Source organism: Limulus polyphemus, unplaced genomic scaffold (assembly GCF_000517525.1).
Source record: "Limulus polyphemus unplaced genomic scaffold, Limulus_polyphemus-2.1.2 Scaffold548, whole genome shotgun sequence".
NCBI lineage: Eukaryota > Metazoa > Arthropoda > Merostomata > Xiphosura > Limulidae > Limulus > Limulus polyphemus.
Window position 1 is genome coordinate 228051 of NW_013666158.1, and position 24835 is coordinate 252885.

Sequence of the window (24835 nt, forward strand, 5' to 3'; positions counted from 1 at the left end):
AAATAAATCATTATAGTGTTACAAGTCCTACGATACTGATGCGATTCAAATAAATCATTATAGTGTTACAAGTCCTACGATACTGATGCGATTCAAGTAAATCATTATAGTGTTACAAGTCCTACGATACTGATGCGTCTCTAGAGAAAGTTATTTTGATAAAAACTAAAATTGACGTTACGTGGACATAATATTATTTAGTTGCAAAGTTTAGAATACAAACAGAATCAAAAACATTACAATTGCAAGTTTTTGTGATTGAGAACAGAGACACCACAAATAATCATTAAAAATTAGATAAGAATAGTGTATACACACCCATTTTTGACAACCCCTGATAAATTTGTGTAATCAGGGGAAACCTCAAATTAGGTGTGTGTGTATTAAAAATAAAGAGACAGGGCATAGCTGTAGAAGTAGAGGAGGGCGGGGGTGCAAGGGACGAATGTGCCTGATCTTAAAGACTTACGGATCCCACTGAGGCTGCTCCTGGAACCAGTAAATTTATTTCTTGCCGTGAAGCTGGACAAAAGACTGAAAACTGCCCTCCAGTCTACCATTTGACCAGTGTGATTTCTGTTCTATGTTTTCCTGTTCCTTCAGCCTATATGCTATTTCATTAACAACATCATACAAACATACCAAAAAGTTATATAAAGTTACAGGGTAAAAAATATTTATAAAACTCAAGACAAAATAACTCGTCAAATTGTGCGAATTCTTTAAGAATAAATTTCAGGTGACTATGTAAAAAGAAGAATAGTTAATAAGAAATATACTCAGATTAACTTCAGTTAACTCTCCAATGTCTCAATGGTAAATCTGGAGGCTTATAACGCTAAAAACCGGGTTACGATACTGGTGGTGAGCACAACACATCTAGCCCATTGTGTAGATTTGCTCTTAACAACAAACAAACAAAGAACTGCACTTAGATATACAGTACAATGAACAGCGGAATCAGCGAGAACTTTATCATGAAAAGACTACAGATTTATCACATAAACTTCCTGTAGTCTGGAGTGAAAAGGGGGGAGTACCTACAATCACTATGAACAGCTTGTAAGTTATGGTCTTTAATTTTAGGAGCGATTCCTTCTGGAAATTACTTAAAGAAATGTATATTTGACAGTTAAGATCTAAATGGATTTGCTACTTGCCAGTTATTTTTATAGAGATTTATTTATTTAATAATACCTAATTATTATGTGTTCAACTATAATTCTTATTACTTTCAGTTCAGCCATAATTATTGTTACTTTGAGTTCAGTCATAATAATTATTGCAATAGTTAGACTAGATGAAAGATGGTTGTGTGAATGAACTAACCAGCTTATAATATATTGCGTTTGTTTCTAATTGTTATTTTTTAAGATCGAGAATGCAATTTCTATGTCTGTATGCATATTTAATGTTAATAAGTGCATCATAGCCAGAAATGTAAGACAAGCCATGGTTATGAAAACAGCAATCCTAAGGTTGAAATTTCGCAAGTTAAAAATGCTAACGAGTGCAAAGAATTATATAGTTTCTTTCTAAAAAGGTGGTACTATTCTTTTTACTTTGAATTTTCTTTCTAAACTGTAAGTTACTGAATAAAATTTTGACTAGAATATCACTTTTTTAAGTTGCTTGTAAAGAATAGTTCAGGTAGTATTAGGAGCACAGAATTAAAATTATTCCAAATACAAAAAGACTAAGTTATTATTTCAAAAGATGTAGCACATTTTGTCGAAACTATTGAAGGTTTTGTATGTCATGTTCCGAAATTTCTCCTTGTGACACTGCACATGACTTGAGCCTTTGACTTACAAGTGGGTGTGATTTGTAATTCAGTATGCTGTATCTAATGATCTGTTCGAATATTCTATTACGTATTTTCTCTTGCAACTGAGCTTGAGGTTTTACGTAGCAAAACTTCAGATGGGGGGGGGGGCATCTTTATTCAAGAAATCTAATTGATCGAAACTTTATTACAAGCACTAAAAGTGGTGAGATTATTGTAAAAAAATAAAACGTATTTCTCAAATACTCCACCAACTGACTGGATGAGAAGCCATTTCTCACCATACTTCCGAAACTGCTACAATAATTCAAAATGTTGTACCACTTGAACAGGTGAGAGGCAAACTTCTACTCCAGCCATTTCTCACCTTACTTCCGAAACTATTACAGGAACTCAAGATGTTGTACCACCTGAATAGGTGAGAGACATACTTCCACTCCAGCCATTTCTCACCTTACTTCCGAAACTGTTACAGGATCTCAAGATGTTGTACCACCTGAAAAGGTGAGAGACATACTTCCACTCCAGCCATTTCTCACCTTACTTCCGAAACTATTACAGGAACTCAAGATGTTGTATAACCTAGTTGGATATGAGCTATACTTTCATTTCAGCTACTTCTCACCTTAACTTCCGAAACCTTTAGAAGAACCCAATATGTTGTATCGCCTGAACAGGTATTTATTAGTATACAGGATTTCCATGACGATATGCTGGAAAGTCTCCAGATTTTCTTCATGACAAAGTAAATAATAGTAGAATACTGTTGATAATATGTTTTGTCTACTACTTCCAGAGAAAGCAGTGCAGTATTGATATTCATTCTGCAGTTATTACGTGTATTTTTCTTCTACTTTAAGATCAATCAGAAAACAAACAAGACCAGGCGTGTACTAGTAGTCAGCGTGTTGGGCTGTGAAACGAAGTATTCAAGACTCGAACCTGCGTTGTGGCATTGAATATGCTCTGCATTTTCAGCTGTGAGGTGTTATAACCATTGAGGTTTAAAACACCAATACCGTATTTTGTGGAAAATTTGCATATGCCTTATTGTAATTTATGGCAAATCTGTTAAGGTCATCTGCCGCCGTCCTTAATTTTGAACTGTTGACCAGGGGGAAGGCAGCCAGTCAGAAGCACCCTACCATCCACCATTCACGCTGAGAGATTGATTGTCGCTGTTATAATTTGGCCACATTTTAAAATGAGGAGAATATTTTGGGGTGTCGAACAGATTATAACCCCGTTCGCCAACTCCGAAATACAGAGCTTTACTGACCTTATGATAAACCCACATCTTGTGTAAAAGTGAATATATATTTGAAGGGCTATCTGCGCTGGCCATCTCTAATTTGAGCTGTTAACCAACAGCGCATACCACCAGATCCTGTGCGATTCTTACATGAGCAAATAGTTGGACTTAACCGTCACTATTGTAAGGTATCCACGGCACCAAAATGCTGTCCGCAGTTTTTCGGCAGTGGGGTGCGAACCATGGATCCTCGGTTCGACACACTTACCACTAGTCACTCCTGGCCTCGAAATAATGAAAAGAATATTTTTGGTGTAATATAACGAGTTTTCCTTTATTTGTTTATTATCTCTTTTTTTATTCTTTTAACAAATATGTTTTCCACTAACATTCAGTGACGTAGAACTTATAAGAGATTTGACCTCGTTGTTTAAGATTTGTTTCTGCGCATTTTTTGTTATACTTTACCTTTTCGGAATTCGATATTTCAACAGAACAGGTCACCAGTCAAAGCGTAAATGATCACAGATTTATTCTTACATTTAAGATAAACATTCTGTGAAAATTTAGTGTCCAGAACATCTACAGGTAAACTGTAAGAACTATGTGACTGCATTGCTAATTACAAACAACGATAAGAAACATTTGATAAAGCCCTCAGTTTTAACAATTCATTATTTAACATGTTTTTTTACCCTGGCTCTAAGTTGTGGTGGCTGGTGTGTTAGTCTACAAGTTATGTTTCCTTTTGCTGCATCTTTACACAAAATAATTTAGTCTTTTTTTTTGTATTTGAAATGGCTTTATGTCTAAAACACCGAAGAAAGTTCGTACATTTATTTAAAAAAATGTTGTTTATGTACATTTATTATTTATAATTTTAAACTCACGAGAAATATAATTTAATGTCTCGAAGTCTAAAAGAGATTATGTCTAAAAAGAGATTACTATGTGGACTTTGTCAAGGTAAAGAAAATGGAAAGAAATCGATTTATAACCAACTGTTCTTTTCTTTTTTTAATGTGTGAAACAGCGATTACAAAGAAATTTCTGACATCTACTAAATTGATTTCACAACTTAGATCAATGTGTGAATTATAAGTGAGTTAATTAAACAATTCAAGACAAACACGGAGTGTCCACTTTGTAATTATAATTTTAGAAAAACAAAACAGGAAGCTAACAACGTAAGATAATGTTCCATTTCCTGCTTCAGACGCATAAACACTTAAAAGTTTAAAGTCTGAAGTCTTTTAGTGTCTTGTATAGGACGAACCAAAATTAACAGGACTGTGAAACACCTATAGAGGAAATGCATCTTCTAAGAGCAGTCCTTGTCCGGATAGCATAATGTAAATGAGAATGAACTAGATCAGGTGAAGAGCCGTAATATGTATTCAAGAAGAAAATTCTAAAATATGCATAAATGTGAATATGTTTATAAATTTTTGCTCCACTTTACCCAGTATTATTGATATTGAGTGATATTTTTGATAACTCTACAAGTAAAGAGATAGACTGCTTGTATACATTAATCCAGGGTTATTGATATAGAGTGATATTTATGATAACTCTACAAGTAAAGAGATAGACTGCTTGTATACATTAATCCAGGGTTATTGATATAGAGTGATATTTCTCGTAACTCTTCAAGTAAAGAGATGAGTTGTTTATTTACATTTGCCCAGGGTTATTGATATAGGATGATATTTATGATAACTCTACAAGTAGAGAAATTGCTTCTCTACATTAGCCCAGGGTTATTGATATAGGGTGATATTTCTCGTAACTCTTCAAGTAAAGAGATGAGTTGTTTATTTACTTTTGCCCAGGGTTATTGATATAGGATGATATTTATGATAACTCTACAAGTAGAGAAATTGCTTCTCTACATTAGCCCAGGGTTATTGATATAGGATGATATTTCTCGTAACTCTACAAGTAAAGAGATAGACTGCTTGTATACATTAATCCAGGGTTATTGATATAGGATGATATTTATGATAATTCTACAAGTAGAGAGATTGCTTCTCTACATTAGCCCAGGGTTATTGATATAGGATGATATTTCTCGTAACTCTTCAAGAAAAGAGATAGATTGCTTCTTAAATATATTGGCTCACTGGAAATTGATTAAAAAATGGCGAATACTACAACCAGCAATATCTTATTAAACGAATTGCAAAATTAATTGGTAGCTGAACAAAAACAAAAATAGAAAGGTAATTTTCGACAACATCACAAGAAGGCGAGAGAAGGTAAACCAAACCAGCAACTACAGATTAGGTGACTTTAGCTAGAAAAGTAGTGAAATTTGTTTTATAGCAGACATACGTTGGAGTTTATTATTTAAATTCTGACTGCAAGACAATAAAAGAATAATCTAAACCTCTAAACGAACAGTTTTCAAATCAAGTACAACACGTTTTTGGTCTTTTTAATATCGAATACATACTTTCCGACCTATTTCACTCATTTGATTGTTTGATTGTAATTAAGCACAAAGCTACACAGTGGGTTATCTGTGCTCTGACCACCACGGGTATCGAAACCCGGATTCTAGCGTTGTAAGTTCGCAGACATACCGCTGTGCCACTGGGGGGCATTTCACTCATGTAGAAAAGGCTGAAAAATCAAAACAAATACAAGAAAACAAAAAATAGCATCTGGAAATCATTATTTAGTTAAATACAATATTGTTAGCAACCATGGAGGTATCGGTTGGTATTACATGTACATGGACAACACGAGGCAATGTATCTTTCTTTTTTATGGTTAATAGTAAACGTGAGTCGATGACAAAGATTTAGAGTACAACGAAATTGAACCTTGGAATAGTATATTACACAAAAACTACTTAACAGTTAGTAAACAAACATTTTTAAATGACATTTTGTGATTCTGTGTGTCGGTAAAGTATATTACACAAAAACTACTTAACAGTTAGTAAACAAACATTTTTAAATGACATTTTGTGATTCTGTGTGTCGGTAAAGTATATTACACATAAACTATTTAACAGTTAGTAGACAAACATTTTTAAATGACATTTTATGATTCTTTGTGTCGGTAAAGTATATTACAGATAAACTATTTAACAGTTAGTAAACAAACATTTTTAAATGACATTTTGTGATTCTGTGTGTCGGTAAAGTATATTACACATAAACTATTTAACAGTTAGTAAACAAACATTTTTAAATGACATTTTGTGATTTTGAGTGTCGGTAAAGTATATTACACATAAACTATTTAACAGTTAGTAAACAAACATTTTTAAATGACATTTTATGATTCTTTGTGTCGGTACGTATGAAACATGAAGGCAAAGTTTATCCTTTTACAAGATCCGACTTTTTTTTCCGTTTCATTATTACATCAATGTCAATGCTTTGGATATTTGAGCAGATTATCCCATCGAGGTATTTAGGGACACACCATGTAGTTTTCTTTATTTATTACGTAACAATGAAGTAACGTGAATAATTTATAAACAAATTCTTAAATTTAGAAAACTAATGGTATTGGTTTGTTTGTTTGAAGTTAAGCACAAAACTACAAAAGGGTCTATCTGTGCTCTGCCTACCACGGGTATCGAAACCCGGTTTCTAGCGTTGTAGAAAACTAACTAACAAAAAGCCCGTGCGTGTGAAACTACATAGAGAAAGTTATTTTACTTTCTAATGTTTTCGACCATATATATATATATATATATATATATAAGATTTTACACGTGTGAAAAGTTTAATTGATAACAGACAATTTCTATGTTCCAGGGCCAGGTGGTTAGGGCGCTCGACTCGCAATCTGAGGGTTGCGGGTTCGTATCCCCGTCCCACCAAACATGCTCGCCTTTGCAGCCGTGTGGGCGTTTTAATGTAACGGTCAATCCCACTATCCGTTGGTAAAATTTGGCGGTGGGTGGTGATGACTAGCTGCTTTCCCTCTAGTCTTACACTGCTAAATTAGGGACGGCTAGCGAAGTTAGCCCTCATGTACCTTTGCGCGAAATTCAAAACAAATAAATCTAGGTTCAAAGACTAAAAGAACATTTGTTTATCTGCGGACACGCTTTCGCTAAACTCTACGTCATATTGAAGGAAAAAATAAATAAATTCATGAGAAAATAAACACCTGGGAAAAATATTTTTACATAGTCCTTTGCTATAGTTTTTATATACATATATATATTTCTGTCGGGTGAATTTTATGCAACTTAAGTTCTAACCTTCTAGCTGCTGTGCTCAGGGGACATGCTCGTGCCCATAGCTATGCACATTTACCTTGTTGATGGAATGCACCATTAGAACTTATTATATATCAGTGTCCAAGTATTGGTGATTAGGCTTACTGCAGTGTTCAACCGGAAGTATTCTATTTCCAGACGCTATGTACGTAAACAATGAACATCTACAGCAGAGTTAGCGAGCACTCAGAACACTTGCGTGACTAAAAACATCTGGAAATATACAGCAGTAGAATTAAGGTAAAGTAGTAGGGATATAAGGTGTAAATACAAAGGCTGAACCTCTTTCTTTCAATTTTTGGATTTGCCAATGTGGTCCTTCCCAATTAAAGGGACGAGTTTGTTGGATTTCACGCAAATCTACTAGGAGGCTATCTGCGCTAGCCGTTCTTAATTTAATGTAAAAGTGATAAATTAGAGTGAAGGCGGTTAGTCAACACCAGCCACCGCTAACTCGTGGGGATAGGATTCTAACCTACCACCCACAGATTGCAAGTCGAGTGTTATAACCACCAGACCATGTCAGATCTGGGGGAAGGAGAGCCTGTGCTTTTGGCCAATGCTAAACTCTTCTTGCATGAAAATAAATAAATAGAAAATAATACCCTTTCCTTTTACCATAATATATATCAGACGTAAATGAACAACGTTTTCCAAGGCACTTTTACAAAGGATAGGTGAATTATAATTCTTACACTATATTATAAACATCTTTTTTAGTAATGAAAAGATACATCTATGTCATGAAAAAACTTAAATATGGTTATATTTTGTAAAATTGTTGGTTACCAGAGTATTAAAAGGAGACAAGTTAAAGTACAACCACTTGCATGAAATGGCCCTGAACTGCGTCATTTGACGTGTCATCTAATAACGAAATTTGCCTTAATTATTGGATTAGGCTCACCAACGATGTTTATTCATCATATGAGCATATGATCGAATAAGCCTTAAACAGCTCATGAGAAAGTTGAATAACTTTCAGTTTCACACACACGTGTATGTCTATTATATCGCTATAGCTACAATAATGACATCTGTTGTTGCGGTTTATACGATCACCTAGGTCGAATTATTGATTAATTACTGTTTTATTATCATTACTAGATAAAACATACTAATTAGTTGATATCTTAAGGTTAAGCTATTAACCTATTGTGTTCAGGGAAATCATGATCTATTGCATAAATAAGCTGGAGTCACACAGTACTCCTATTTTACCTGCAAGTCTCACAATGTACCTACATTTGATTTTTGTGCTTTTGACCTTGGAAGTCGATGTCCAGATATATGTTACTGATCTAAATGTCTACAAGTCACTCCAGTGCATAGGTCACAAAAAGTGTTTAGATCTTTGAATGTAATGGGTTTTCTTTTAGTGTACTTCTCAGTATATGGCTGCTAAGAAAATAAATCTGATTCGAGAACCTCTCGTAGATTTTGTTTACTACTTTGGAGCGTGAAAGGAATGGTGATAGAGAATATAAAGAATTTTAGTTTGTCTTGAACTTGTATCTAGTTTTGAGAGTAGTTCCCTCCTTTGCCGCTAGATAATAATAATAATCCCTGTAGACTCCCACTGGAGCATAGGGCCCCAACAACACCTCGCCGACGCAAGTTGTTGTTGCAGTAATTTTTTAGCAGGTTGGTTTTTACCCTCCTCTATTCTCATCCTGGACTTGGGACCAGGCAATGGTGATGGCATCCCTGCCGGGGAACGAATCCGGTATCTTTGGAAATCCAACGCGCTATCCACTGCGCTATAGGGACACCTTACAGCTTGCTAGATAGTTATTATAATGTATAAAAAGTTGTTTCTCGGGTGCTGAACTTCCTCGAATAGACTCTCCCGATCACAGATATTGATGACTTTTTGTGTAAATGGCTGTGGATCTGTCTTTGATTTTCTTTGTATTATTATTGTAGATATTTTTTTGCGTTAGTCGACTAACAGTAATCTGTGAATTTATGTTTCTCCATTTGTTTGTTTGTTTGTTTTTAATTATGCACAAAGCTACACAAGGGCTATCTGTGCTCTGCCCACCACGGGTATCGAAACCCGGTTTCTAGCGTTGTAAGTCCGCAGACATACCGCTGTGCCACTGGGGGGCGTTTCTCCATTTTCTTTAGTTTTCTTGTTGTTAAACTTGATTTTCTGGTATTGAGACAGTCAATGATCAATTGCGTTGGCTCTATGTCATGTTGCCATATGATGAAAGTATTGTCCACATAATTTCATGTAAGTACTTATCTTAAGTGTATAACAATAGACTTACATGTACAGTACCTATCTCCAATGTGTAAAATTAAATTTACATACAGGATCTATTTCCAACTTTCTATTGCATCCAGTACACCACAGCCAGTAATTCTGTTAAAAACTTGTAAGACTCTATCTAAACAGTATAAGATGTTGTTAGTTAATTATTGTTGAAAACTAAATAATTATCCCTACTTTAATTAAGGTAACACGTAAGCTAAGCAAAGAAAGTCGAATCAAGTAACTTCGATTTCAATATGTAAATATATGTACAATAAGCAGTTTAAAAAAACCAATCAAGTAATCTCAGCTCAGTCTACGTGTATATGACCCGCCTAATGGCTCAGCAATTAGTCTGCAGACTTGGCAACGTTAAAAAAAGTGGGTTTCGATACTCTTAGTGGGCGCTGCACAAATAGCCAATTCCGTAGTTTTGGGCTTAACAAGAAACAAACAAACAATAGATGTATATTCTACAACAAAAGGCTTAATGATTTGCTAGGTTTGTTTGTCAGATAGATTTCCGGTATTTTGTATACAGTTTACAAGAAAAGGACATAACAAATGCCATGGTATGCACATATGAACACCTTTTTTTTAAGTTAACAAAGCGTGGTTACAATCAATTATATCTGTCACAAGACAATAGTATTAGCTTATTATACTTTTTAAACATTAGTTTAATTTTTTGGCCCCTAAGACATTGGATATGACAGACATAGCAGTCAATGAATGAAGCATTGCCAAACTAATGAGACCGAGTATTGACCGAACAAATTTGTCGGCGCTTGATATAGCAGAAATAGTGTGGTTGACACATTATTATACATTCTTCTTTATTTTCGGCCCGGCATGGCCAGGTGGATAAGACGCTCGACTCGCAATCTGAGGGTCGCGGGTTCGAATCCCCGTCCCACCAAACATACTCGCCCTTTCAGCCGTGGTGGCGTTATAATGTGACGGTCAATCCCACTATTCGTTGGTCAAAGAGTAGCCCAAGAGTTGGCGGTTGGTGGTGATGACTAGCTGCCTTCCCTCTAGTCTTACACTACTAAATTAGGGACGGCTAGCGCAGATAGCCCTCGTGTAGCTTTGCGCGAAATTCAAAAACAAACAAACAATTCTTTACTTTCACTGTTAAGTTCTTAAAACAACACTACTAGCGTAACAATAAGATATCACTACTAGCGTAAAAAATAAAATAACATTACTAGCGTAAACAATAAGATAAAACTACTATCGTAAACAATAAAATAACACTAATAGAGTAAAGAGCAAAATAAAACTACTAGCATAAACAATAAAATAACACTACTAGCGTAAACAATAAAATAGCAATACTAGCGTAAACAATAAAATAGCAATACTAGCGTAAACAATAAAATAAAACTACTATAGTAAACAATAAAATAACACTACTAGCGTAAACAGTCAAATAACATTACTAGAATAAACAATAAAATAACACTGCTAGCGTAAACAATAAAATAGCAATACTAGCGTAAACAACAAAATAAAATTACTTTAATAAACAATAAAATAACACTACTAGCGTAAAAAATAAAATAAAACTACTATCGTAAACAATAAAATAACACTATTAGCATTAACAGTAAATACTACCACTAGAGTAAACAATAAAATAAAACTTACGTGATCTTAAAACATTCTATTAAAGTGAATAAAATATAAAAGCAAGCAGGTTGGTTGAAAGCTTCATGCGACACTTAATTTATTTAGTCTTCAGCTAGCTAATAGTCGTTTATACTAACATAAAGTCCAAAGGAAACTAACTTTTTGCAGTACGATAGAAAAGTCTGTAAAAAATTAATTCATAAAATGTATCTCATATGAAACTTTGTAACCAAAAATGAATTTATTTTTATTTGTAAAATAAATATTTTAATTATTGAAACATTTTTATCCATCGCATTGTATACGAAAGACTGAAACTGTTCGCTTAAAATGCCTACGCAATTGTGGCAAAAATGTGCAATCAGTTACACAACAACTAGTTGAGATGTAGCGATGACTGTCTAAAATATAAATATGACAAAATTGCTTTTAAATGTTACTGAACAAAATCCTGGAATAATGTGTAGAGAGCATGTGGCTCTTATATTAGTGTATACTATATTATAGTCTTTCATGACATAAAAAATAATATATCATTAGTTTCAGATGCTTAGGTAAATGTTTTAAAACTGTTTGTGAAAGTATTCTGTGGTTAGTTAACATTCTTGTGAAAAAGGACTTGAATAGTCGTAAACTTGCACCGAGGACTTAGGTTACATGCCACAGTAACCATTATGTGTCTACGCTCACAAAGGGTTATACGTCTTACACAAATGAGGGAGCATTACAAATGTTTGTACAATCTGGTACGAGATCAGAGATTATGTGATCTTGAATGTACGTAATGAGAATGACGTATACTTACACAAAAAACTACTTCATGTGCTACAATTAATATAAAATAGGAAAACAGAGACAATGTTATTCTGCGTTAATTAAATACATTAAATATAATATCCTAGCATGTCATCAATGTTTCGTTTTCTTATTTTATGTAACTAATCGCCCTCTATTATTCTGTGTATATGTATTCTTCCTTAATTGCAGCAGTCACCAGAGGTCGACCAGCCCGGTAGGAAAGGTCCTATCACTTCCTTATTTCCCACGTATTGTGGAAGGAAACACCAAAGATTATTAGTCTTTATTCTACATTGCATTTGAGTCTTTTCTTTGCTGCTCAAGTTAATTTTATTTTTCCTAATACATTTTTCAAAACTGCTGTTTTTGTAGAGCTTAATAACTGACAAAACCACATCTGAGAGTGATTTTACTAAAACGACATCGACATGAGAAAGAAGTTCTGTGAATATGACTTCTTTAAGTAAAGAATTACAGACATACAAACACCTATTATTCTCAATGCAATATACACATCTACACTGTAATAATTATAATTAACTTCAATTAAAAGAAAAACATTTCATCCCGTTTTATACTTTCATATCTACTTGTTTTTGACAAAATTAAACAATGGGAGTTAAGTAATGTGACTTATTATTTAATACTGATAATATATTATTCTTACATACCAGAATTATTATTACTTCAGTCTCAAAAGTAAACTTACCGTCATCGTTTTTGCATGAATACTATCACAGCAGTAGAATAGATCCTGAATTTAATGAATATTTTTGACGTTTCCAAATGAAATGTGAATCCAGCAAAAAACAGAATTCTTAACTGATTAACGATATTGATTAAAAGTAATGTAGTTTTCAGTCTGCTGTGCTGAACAACCATTTTTGGATAGAATATTCAATCTCCAAACACGATGTGTTTGACTTCCTTGTGGTTAACTTAGAGGAGTCTCTGTTAAAAAAACGAACAATATTTACAAATATTGGATATAACAATTGCATAAAATTTAACATAATTATAGATGTTTTTCTGTTATGTTACGAAACATGGGAAATTTTTAAAGTTTTGTTATTGTCTGTTACTGTCAGTAGCAGATAGTGTCTAACTAAAGAAACTACTTTAAGACGTGGGTAAGTTGTGACACATTTCAAAATTAACCTACTATTTTATTTCAATGTCGAGTTGTATGTGCAGCAAATGAAAGTTCTCTGGCCAGGTTACAAAGAATCCACATAGATATAATAATACTGTCTGTTGTATATCCATGTAACTACTTCGCAGGGTGCGGATGAATCTTCACCGAAATTGGTATGGAGGTTCATTAGGTCCATGCGGGGATACACACAAATTTTCAGTTTTACATTTTGCGGTTTTTATGGGCGTTCTTACCACTACTTCGCCCCCTGTAAATGGATCTTCACCAAATCTGGCGTGAAGGTTTGTTAGATCCATGCGGAGATACATGCAAACTTACGGTTTCACATTTTGTGTTTTTCAGTTTTTATGGGCGTTTTTGCGTTTTTTACAATTATATATAATGGAAGTAACTTTCATGTCCTAAGATAACCTTTCATTAATCATGAATTTACAAAACTTCTCTCTTGGGGACAGGTATTCCAGCGAGTTTCAAATAAGATTTTAAGTACACTTCCAAAGTGTGTTCCTCGATGCTGCTAGACTCCATAATACGGTAATTGTTGAACTCCGTATTTCGATACTCGCTGGAGTCTGAAATGTATTCCTCGGGAATGCTGGACAGGATTCCGTATTACGTTGATCATTAGCGAAACTAAAGTTGTAAATAAAAGGGAACAGTTTTGGTGTCTACAATCCTTATTTGGTTTGACCACTTAGTTTAAAAATAAGTTTTAGACTGTGCACCTTCCAAGGATGCACAATATCCATTACATTAGTAATTAGATGAAACAAAAAATATGTAAGAATGTTAACAACCACTCGAAAAACTTTACGTTTGTGGTAATCTTGTGACAAATAAAGGAAGCCCGAGGACATGGACAGCACATTTCTTATTTTAACAAGTCAAATTTTTATTGAAATCAAACAAACTTTATATTTGGAACAAAAATCACTTAGACTGTAGATGTCTTTTGTCACATTCCTCTTAATTTGTCCATTATGGATTTCAAATTATAGGTGTGTAAAAACTGATACTTCGGGTCTATCCTTTGTCTCTCAAATCACTGTCCAGATGACCTTTCACTCAAAGCCAGAATTTTGTTTCTTTTTTTCTCTGTTGAACTTTGCCAACAATCCTTTTCAGGATCGTTTTAATCTTGTTCCTACCATATTTATTTTTACTATGACGCCTCTTCCTTTTACTTTGATTTTGGGTGATTTTACTTCATAGAAAGTCTCGGAGCTGGCTTACCTTACTAAACCTGGCCTCTCTCTCTTGTACCCAAATCCACTTACGTATTCACATAGGCAGTGTTTTTCTCCAAGTTGTTACTTCTGGTCATCATTTTATCTCTTCCAAACATATTGTTCTTCAATGTCATTCTCCTAATAATGCTGATGAATTGCCTTATATTTTATTTTATCACATTAATTTCTCTCTTTCACCTAACGACAGAGATACAATCTCTTTCAGCTGTTTTACGTATTCCTTCTCGATCTGTTGATACAGAAACTAATTTAATGAGTTTTGTTTTTCAATCCTCAACTAGAAAACAAATTCCTTTATTTGGGTATTTGTGTTGGGTACATTCACTTTTAAGCTGAACTGCCACGGACCCAAAACATTCCCATCAGTCTTCAGCTTCAGTGTACTTTCTGAGTCGCATTCTACACAGTTTCTTGTACCTCATGTCTATCACGTTTCAATACAAACGTCTTCTCTTCTGATCTCTACTTCATCTCAAGTTGTTTCTGTTTGTCAAATCTCCTATCACGCCTTCACAGAAACACATTTTCCTTAGTTAAGGTTTTCTTCCAAGCTGAATTTTAACTCCTGAACTCCATCACTGATTCTGACTCTTCTAATAGCAATGACACCACTATAACCTTAGATGTATTGACCTCCTGGCTTCAAAATCTTCCTGCTGAACCCCACTCACCCCTAAGTATCACAACTTGTCATTATTCACCACCACCTCACCACAATCTAAGCCAGTGTATTAATTTACTTCTATTTTGAAGAATGTGTTCTCTTTCCTTGGAGATTATATTCACTATCCCTCCATAATTTATTGGTATCATTCCTTCTCTAACAGCTTCCTTCCTATCTGGAGTTCTGTACCATTTGTTGTTGTTGCCGCTGCTCCGTTTCGCCTATTAGCTCTTTAGTTTTATTCTTTCTGTACTCATCCTTTTCAGGAAACATTTTTAATTGAGACAGTACAAAACATGCCCTGTTTTGACACATGATTTTAATTTTACTACATTTAACCATTTATCACGAACGGTGTAAAGAGCGACCACTGAATAAATCATAAATACCTACCATGTTTTTGGTTTGTTGTTACAATAGCATCACAGGTAGCTCTAAAAGTATATTTGTTTGTGAAATTTCGCCCCTAAAACTAGAAACAACGATGGGATGAATACTAAATGGTAAAAATAACATCTACACAAGATAAAAACATTTATCTGGTATTACAGTTAACACTAGGAGACATCTGTTAACTAGTTATCTAAATGTGAATTAACAGAACAAACAATTACAGCTTGACATAGGTTTATTCCTGATTCCAACAGCATGAAACACCTCGTTTAATACATTAGCTTATATCTTAGTCAGTCTAATTTGTTTCGTGGTACTTATTGGCCACGTATTTTAAAGTCGATAACCGCATTAACTACTTTATCTATTTGATAAATAGTAATAATGATATTATTATTAGTTCCCTGCCAAATGTTTTGCCGACTTTCAATTTTTAACTTCAGACATGCAATTTTGTTTGTTTGTTGCTAATCGCAAAGCTATACAATGAGCTATCTGTGCCCGATATTTAGCGTTATAAGCCATTAGGCTTACTGAAATTATAACTCAAGTATAGCTGCCACCAGAGGGAGATATGTTGTGCTATCATACCACATCTGCTAAAGCTTTTCTGTGCCACAACCTCGAGTGTGTCAATCTGTTCAGAAACTGTATCATTAAGTACGTTACCCGGTTTACTGTCATTAATTACACTAGCAGAAATATCCGCCCTCCAGCAGGTATAACTGCTAGTTCCTGCGGAAGACTATCGTGCCTGCGGTCTTTTCTGGAATTGTCTGACAGTTCTACAACAATGTACTCATACTTAACATTCAATAATGTTCACCATTCATGAGAAAAAGGATTTTATTGAAATATTAGTTTAAAAAATGAGCTATCATCACAGCATTACACCACAGAGTAGATTTTATTGAAGTATTTCTTTGTAGACACAGTTATCAATGAAAGAGCCTTGCTTTTCTATTTCAATAATCATAAGATTTTCACTAAAGAAATACAAATAGTTTTTTATGTTTGTTTTTTGAATGTTTTTTATTTGAAACTTACTCCTTTCTTTGTAATTTTTATTGGTTAAGTCTGAAACATGTAATTTTGTGGAAATTTCAATTGTTTTATTTATTGTTCAGTTATAAAAATATTGCCTAGATATAAAAATATTACCCAGTTATGATTGGTGATGATCAGTGCGGTAGTTTCCGAGATCCGAGTTTTGGACGTATACATCGCAAGCTCCATTATAATAAGATTACCCGGTTTACAGACCGTCACTTGTCGTCTCGTACGTAATAAGCTCTTTCCCTGCATAATATCATTTATTAAGCAGTCGAAACAAATAAAATTATTAAATTAGCACACACTTACACTACAACATTGAGTTTCTTGTGCTGCAGATAAATCGCATTTCACGTTTGTTTGTTTGTTTTTGAATTTCGCGCAAAGCTACACGAGGGCTAGCTGCGCTAGCAGTCCCTAATTTAGCAGTGTAAAGCTAGAGGGAAGGCAGCTAGTCATCACCACCCACCGCCAACTCTTGGGCTACTCTTTTACCAACAGATAGTGGGATTGACCGTCACATTATAACGCCACCACGGCTGAAAGGACGAGCATGTTTGGTGTGACGGGAATTCGAACCCGCGACCTACAGAATTTTGATCACCTAGATCCAGACCGACCGATCATTTCTGCACGGTATAGAACAAAGGATCAGAATAACACAATATCGCATTTTAAATATGTCCTCTTCTCAATAAACATTATCTGAGTTGCTAATCATCTACACGATGAAGATGTAACATCGAAACTAGAAATACTAGCAATATGTAAACATAAGTTTGAGTAGAATTTCAGTTTTCTGGGGGCGCTCTATAAAATGTATAATACATTAGTTGGAGCTTCAGGAAAGTTACTTGAATAAAAAAAGGGAAATTTCTAACCTAGCAGCAGCTATAGGGTTGGAAGAAACGACATCAAGTCACTGAAGAGGAAACAAATGAAGAATAATAAATTTGGAGGAAAGTGGGAGGAAAGAAAGCGTTGTGAGAATGAACACAGTAGCAGTAGAGAGAGAGAAAAATCCACCTTCAGAGTTATTTGTATTAAACGTTTATGACTTGTAAATAATACTTTTATAGCCATTTCATAACTTGTAAAATGGATATATCTTTATCCCAATAAGTGTTTCAAAATTTCAGTACAAGTTGGATGCTTAGTTGGATGTCTATAGGATCTTGGAAGACTAGCTGATTTTTCTGCGTGTGTTATAGGTCAGTGCATTATATAACCTTTCAGTCTCCTTTTAACAATATATTTGTGTACTGCTCATATGCATACATAGAAACAGTGTAAAAATTGTCCCCCCCCCTTTTTTATGATACGATCAGTTCTGTGACGTGAGTGACATGGCATTCTGAGTCCGCATTCGATCTGACAAGTTGGTGATGGGTATTATATGACTTCAAAATTAGGAACAGCTAACACAGATAGCTTTGGTCGAGACTTAACAAATAAAATCTAAGATTCGTTGTTTGTACGGATATTGTCACAAGAATGAGCTGAAAACATTAAGCATGCATTTTAGAGTGGTTAACATTAGTTGATGTTCCAGAAGCTTAAGAGCGAAAAAAACTCAAGAATATTGTTAATCAGGAAGGCACTGGTCAGTAACTTAAATTTCAATCAGGAAGGCACTGGTCAGTAACTTAAATTTCAATCAGGAAGGCACTGGTCGATAACTTAAATTTCGATCAGGAAGTCACTGGTCAGTAACTTAAATTTCAATCAGGAAGTCACTGGTCAGTAACTTAAATTTCAATCAGGAAGTCACTGGTCAATAACTTAAATCCCAATCAGGTAAAGGCATCTTCGTAGCTTTATAAATTCCAAAGCAGTCATTAATTGGAGATGTAGAAGAAGAGGCAGTCATTAATTGAAGATGTAGAAGAAGAGGCATGCCGAACGTCTTTCGCATCTGTTCTGATGGGATAGGAGCAGATATACTCAAAATACCCTGATAATTGTGTGAATCAAACACGAATCTTTAACTATATCAGATACAAAATGGTGTTTCTTTAAATGGTTTCGGTAATAAGAATATGAAACACACTGTCCTAAAACTTCTTATGTAAGTTTCAATTTTCTAGAAAGACATCACATGCTTACTAGCACTCTAGTGATAGATTGATGCACTGGTTTTCCTTGCGTGAGATAGCCCACGTGGTTAATTAACAGCGAAGACAATACAATAAAATAGTATTGTAAAAAATTACTTTATGATCGGTGCCCTCAGTTAATTATGCAAATTGACTACATGTATTTTATAGGGTCTACTACCGCTAATTAAAGAGATACATTCAACACAGTTAGTAATGTTTACATTCTGTAGATGCTAGTTAATTAATTAGAAGGGTTTTGAAAAACTCTGATAAAAATGTATTTTGATTATTACAATGAACTTTAAAAGATTGATGGAGCAGATGATTCATTACTGCTGCGTCGTAGACTAACTTTTGGTTAACAACCAGTTAGAAGATTTACATATTTTTTTGCTAGACAGGTTTTACGAATTTATTTCAAGCAGCTATAGTAAACCTTTCGTGGCCAAAGAAACGTATTCTGAGTTGTTTCAGGAGAGGTGCTAATAACGGAAAGCTTATCATCATTTTACACACTAAACCGTGGTGCTCATCCATCAATTATTTTAGCTCCTATAGTCCCAAACTGCCTTAATCAAGTATATTTAGTGTTAGATTTGTTAAGACGGTAATCAGTGATTGTAAATAATTAATAACATCCAATAAATAGGATAATTTCTTCAGAAAATAATTATAAAACCAAATATACCAAAATATTACACAGAAAGTGCTCTTATTAAATAAAGACATTTAACGTTAAAATAAGATTATCAAACAAAAAGCAATGAATATATATATATATATACATATATAAGGAATCTTGATATAGAATAAAGAGGTTTTAATGTTAACATAAGATTATCAAACAAAAAGCAATGAATATATATATACATATATATATAAGGAATGCTGATATAGAATAAAGAGGTTTTAATGTTAACGTAAAATTATTTGCTCGCATGTAATTATAAACACCAATGAAACGTTTATATAATTTCAGTAAAGTGTTGACATTTCGTTTATTCTGTCTAGCCTTGTACAGGTACTTGAGAATCATGTTGTCTTGGCTGATGAGACGCTTAATAAACTGTGGACTGATAGATAATAATATGTTTTTTTTGTCGTAGAAAAATATGTACTGAAGTAATGTTATGTACGTCATCATAAGTACGAAACCAACCGCTAGATATTACACAGCACGAAGGAAGTTTTCTGTCTCACGTGTGTTTGTTATGGTTTATAATCATTTGAATTCAGTTAATTAGATCTCAAAAATTGGTTTCAACAGGTCCCCAGATGTTTGTTTGGTTGTTTGGTTTAGAGCAAAGCCACATTAGGCTATCTGCTATTTTAGCGTTGTAAGTCCGTAAACTTACCACCACCTCACCGAGAGACTCCAGATGTTTCGTCTTGCAGCTGGATAAGGTATGGTAATGATCTAATTCAGTAGGTCGGATTTCAAAAATGGCTCAACCCGCGAATGAATTTAGCTATTATTGTAGAAGTTCATTTAACGAATTGTCAAAAATGGTTTATGCAAGTTTTCTCATCTCATATTCTATTTGAATCTAGCAAGTTGAATAGATATACATGTCTATTTAATAGATAAGTATTTTGTTTTTGTTTTATTGGTTTCATTTGTTATTCAGAGCAAAGTCATATTGGGCTACCTGTTCTGTCCACCGCGATGAAACCGAACCCTGGATTTTAGCGTTGTAAGTCCGTAGAACTCCCGCTGTTCCATCGGGGGACATAAATAAGTAAACGTTCTATCTAAAAAAAAAAAAGTATCGTGTTAAGTTTTGAAATCAACAGAGGGCATATTGAAAGTTGACATTTTGTAATAATTTTCACTACCTACGTTAAAACTGAAGTTTTTCCGTCGTCAAATGGATGTAATCTCGTATATTTTTAATTCGGGAACTATGTTTGTAAGACATAGTTAATTGTTTGTTTGTAATTAAATACAAAGCTACACAATGGGCTATCTGTGTTCTGCCCACTACGGGTATCGAAACCCGGATACCGCTGTGTCACTGGGGAGACTGATCACTTAATTTCTTGCAAATGAGTGTGGTTATGTATATATTGTTTTAGTTCAGCAGAAACGTTCTTACAACAGATCACTGATATCTTGTGCATTATTGTGATTAATTACATATTGTCGTAAACTAGCAAGGAAGATCTTAAGATAAATTGATCACAAAATGTATTGCAGGTGATTGTTATTAATTATACACTTTTTATAAATGAACAAGTAGGATTTGAAGACATACGTAAACGGTAGCGGAATGGCAGAGTTTGGTTTGAATTTCGCACAAAGCTAGCCGAGGGCTATTTGCGCTATCCATCCCTAATTTAGCAGTGATAGACTAGAGCGAAGGCAGCTAGTGGACACCACCCAGTCCCAACTCTTGGACTACTCTTTTACCAAAGAATAGAAGGATTGACCGTTACATTATAATGTCCCCACGGCAAAGGGCGAGCATGTTCGGTGATGGGGATTTTGAACCCGCAGCCCACAGTCGAGCACCCTAACCATGCCAGACCGAAAGCAGAGTAGAGGAGAACGTGGAAGAGGTATAGTAAAGGACTCTGCGCTTAACAATACATAGAACTCGAACTTCGCCATTTTTTGTGGTATGTATTAACACGTTCTATAACTACATCATCTTGTGATATGTATTAGCCCGTTCTGTAACTACGCCATCTTGTAGTATGTATTAAAAATTATTCTGTAACTACGCCATCTCGTGGTATGTATTAAAATTATTCTGTAACTACGCCATCTCGTTGTAGCATGTATTAACACGTTGCATTCACCATGATTTTCTACCAGTTGTACTTTGGAGTATAATATTTGACTTAACTGAAATGAAACTTAAAAAAAAAAAGAGTAAATACATATGCGCTCAAAGTGCTCTACTACTCACGTAATATGTGAATTGTGTTGTACTTAAAGCAAGTGTAAATGCAATTTTACTGAGTTATAATATAATTTTATAAAACTAACCGTAGTTTTACCGTAGAACAAAGTTGGGGTGTGTCAAACGAGTCAACGAGTGGACACAGGAAAACAATAAACTTTCCAAAAGAAAGGAACCATTATATAGTGAGGGGGCAGGATCCTCCGGGCATTGTCCCCTGGAGCAGTTTTCCATTGTACCTAAATAGGTTTCGTAAATGAATGGGATGTTATAGTGTTTTATATGTAAACAAAAAAGGAGTGGTATACCCAACATAGTCTTTCAAAATTTGTACCATCGTATATAATGGATAAAATAAAATAAATGATTAATATTGTTACTACCTACTCTGATAAGTAATTTTGTATGTTATTAATTAATTAATTCAACATGATCAAGTTCCAGACAAAAGTAGCTTGTGTTATGCGGTTCAGTTCTATATACTTCAGATTTTAAAATTTTTTTAGAAATTAATTTTATAATATTTTCCATCGAATATGATTTTTTTCTCGCTAACTTCATCTAGTCAATTTGATTTACGTTTAAGTTTTAAACTCTCATATGAATCAACCGCGGTACGCTGGTGCTTTCCAACACGTTTTAATGTTAAGTATTGTTAAAATTATCCCAACAGATGGCAGCAGTCGATCAATTATTTTCAGAAGTTATTTATTGACAAACAAAACTTAATTATGGTAGGGTTAGGTTCGTGTAGTTAATTGACCGTTTCTAGTGCGGGATGATGTTTCGGCTTCTATGCTGAGGCTTTCTTATCTTTATTTCTTCTTTTTGATAGCTGTTACTTAAATAAATATTTTAAGCTAAAAAAATGGAAATCGCTTATGTATTACAAAACCATTTGACTGTGTTTTTAATTCCTAATTCTATTTGAATTACTACATGCTATTACTACATAAACTTCTTAACTGTACTCTGGTGGCTCAGCGGTAAGCTTGAGGGCTTATAACACTAAATAAGTACGAATAAGCAGCTGAATGTGCAACTTAATGTTTAACAATAAAGAAGAAAGAAAGGGCAAGTTAGTTACACAGCTACATTGTATAATAAACAATATTTACAATTTTATTGTATTGTACTGACCTTTCACTGTTTAGTGTCATACATTGTAGTCATCCAAATATTGCTACTTTATTAGACGTACTTCCGCAGGGTCTCTGAAAGTGTTCTGTTTCAAAACTAAATGAAACCAAAATGAACAGTAACAAATATTTTTATTTCTTGCTTTTGTCATGCTGTGTTGTAGCCTAGAGAATGCATAATTATTCTCGTGATTCATGGCGTGCGCACGTTTTACTGACGTCACGACAGCATAAATTGCAACGTTAGATGTCCCTTATGTGACGTCATTTTAGTGTTTGCTGACTAACTGATAGACAACACACTACTATATCACTTACATGAGGCTAAAACAGGTAACCCCTTCAGGCACCTTCAGCCCCTTTGCGGGGAAATTAAATGGCGCAAGATTACCATGTTTGATATTATACTAAAAATATGGAATTATAATCACATTTGTTGCCCCCCAGTGGCACAGTGGTATGTCTGCCGGCTTATAACACTAGAAACCGGGTTTCGATACCCGTTTTGATAGCCCATTATGTAGCTTTGTGCTCAACTAGAAACAAACAAACAATTACATTTGGTAATACTAAATGAAACTAGCATAAAACAGCATTCTGGAAACCGTTGACACTTTAATGGTCTTTTATGGAACATGTTTAATCTTGGTGGAGAAGATGAAGAGTTTTTGTCAATGGTTTTAACTGTATTCTGTCACATTACATCTCTTAGAAATGTATACTGGGCATCAGTTTCTACTGGATAATACGTTAAGCTGATTCTTGGAAGGTGACCTCTGTTGACTGAAAGTAAAAGAAAAAAAACACTAATTTTATTGACGAAAATCAGTCGGAAGGTTTCCAAGTTACGGAATGAAAGACAAAAAAAAATATTTCCTTCCCTCATATTGTGATGAACAGAAAAAGCAAGTGACAGTTTTCGTTGGCCCATTAAAACAAAACCTGACGGAATAGCTTAGAGAGAAAGAGAGAAAAAAAAGATGTTGTTAGGGTTAATATAAAGTTATATTGTTCTAAAAGAAAACAACAAAAAGCACGACAGTTTTCGTGGGCCGATTAAAACAAAACTTGACGGAATAGCCATGAGAAAATAAAAAATATGTTGTTAGGATTAATCTAAAGTGATACTGTTTTGAAAGAATTAAAAATAACTAATTCTCTAACATACATTGTTAAAAATGATTAGCTTAAAAAATTAATTAATTGTGATATTTACACCGTAACTAATAGAACAGTTGCGTCTCCATCCTTGGAGGCTTAACATGTTCAAAATCGGGTTTCGATACCCTCATGGGCAAAGCATAGATAACTCATTGTGTAGTTTTGTACTTATCAACAAACCAACAAAACCTGGGATAGTTTGTTTAGTAATGAAGAAAAAGACATGGGAGAAAAAAAGAGTAAATTATGATCTAAAAACTAAGTAATTAACTTTTATAATACTAACACAAAAACTAACGAATAGTTAAGGGATTTTAAATCCTCATCACAAAACATTTTAAATCTGACCACTGATTTTTTACATGTACACAGAAATAGGTAGGTAAGAAATAATGCTATTTCGTGTGAACGGAAGAGAGAATTAAGTGAATAACTCGAACAGTTAAGGCTAACGAAACGATATAAACTCAGATTAGGGGTTTGTCTAGTTAGAGCTAGAACGTAAATTCTCCTTACATTGCGCTTATACAAACGTTGAAGATTTTTAATTAGTTATGACTGATTTCAATCTCTGTGTCTATGAGAGATGTAGTATGAGCCTCCTGGGTTTATTTTATTTACTCAATACAATGAAACAGGTTATAAAACCATCTTAATTATAATTTAATTCAAGTGTAAAACTAATTCTATGCTGGTCACGTTTTTCAATAGTCTTTTTATTTTCTTTTGTTATATTGTTTGGCCATATATCCACTTTAAAGCATGAGTTCAAATACACTGAAGTACAATGAAAATATATTTAAGGGTCCTTGATCTATAACCACCGAAAGAGTACAGTCCTTGGTATATATAACCACCGAAAGAGTACAGTCCTTGGTATATATAACCACTGGAAGATACAATCCTTGGTATATATAACCACCGAAAGAGTACAGTCCTTGGTATATATAACCACTGGAAGATACAATCCTTGGTATATATAACCACTGGAAGATACAATCCTTGGTATATATAACCACTGGAAGATACAATCCTTG

The 24835-nt window shown here is 34.1% G+C and overlaps 1 long non-coding RNA gene across 2 annotated transcripts in view; it reads left to right on the top strand.

Moving 5' to 3' along the window:
* LOC111085680 overlaps nucleotides 1-24835 on the top strand; it is a 70408-nt gene that overhangs the window by 13386 nt on the left and 32187 nt on the right. The window contains exon 1 of one of the 2 annotated variants that reach the window (XR_002610497.1): nucleotides 19753-19996. The exons of the other annotated variant lie outside the window; for it this stretch is intronic. This is a non-coding gene — a long non-coding RNA (uncharacterized LOC111085680). Of the gene's footprint in view, nucleotides 1-19752; nucleotides 19997-24835 lie in introns of those variants that run through there. 2 annotated transcript variants of the gene reach the window in all.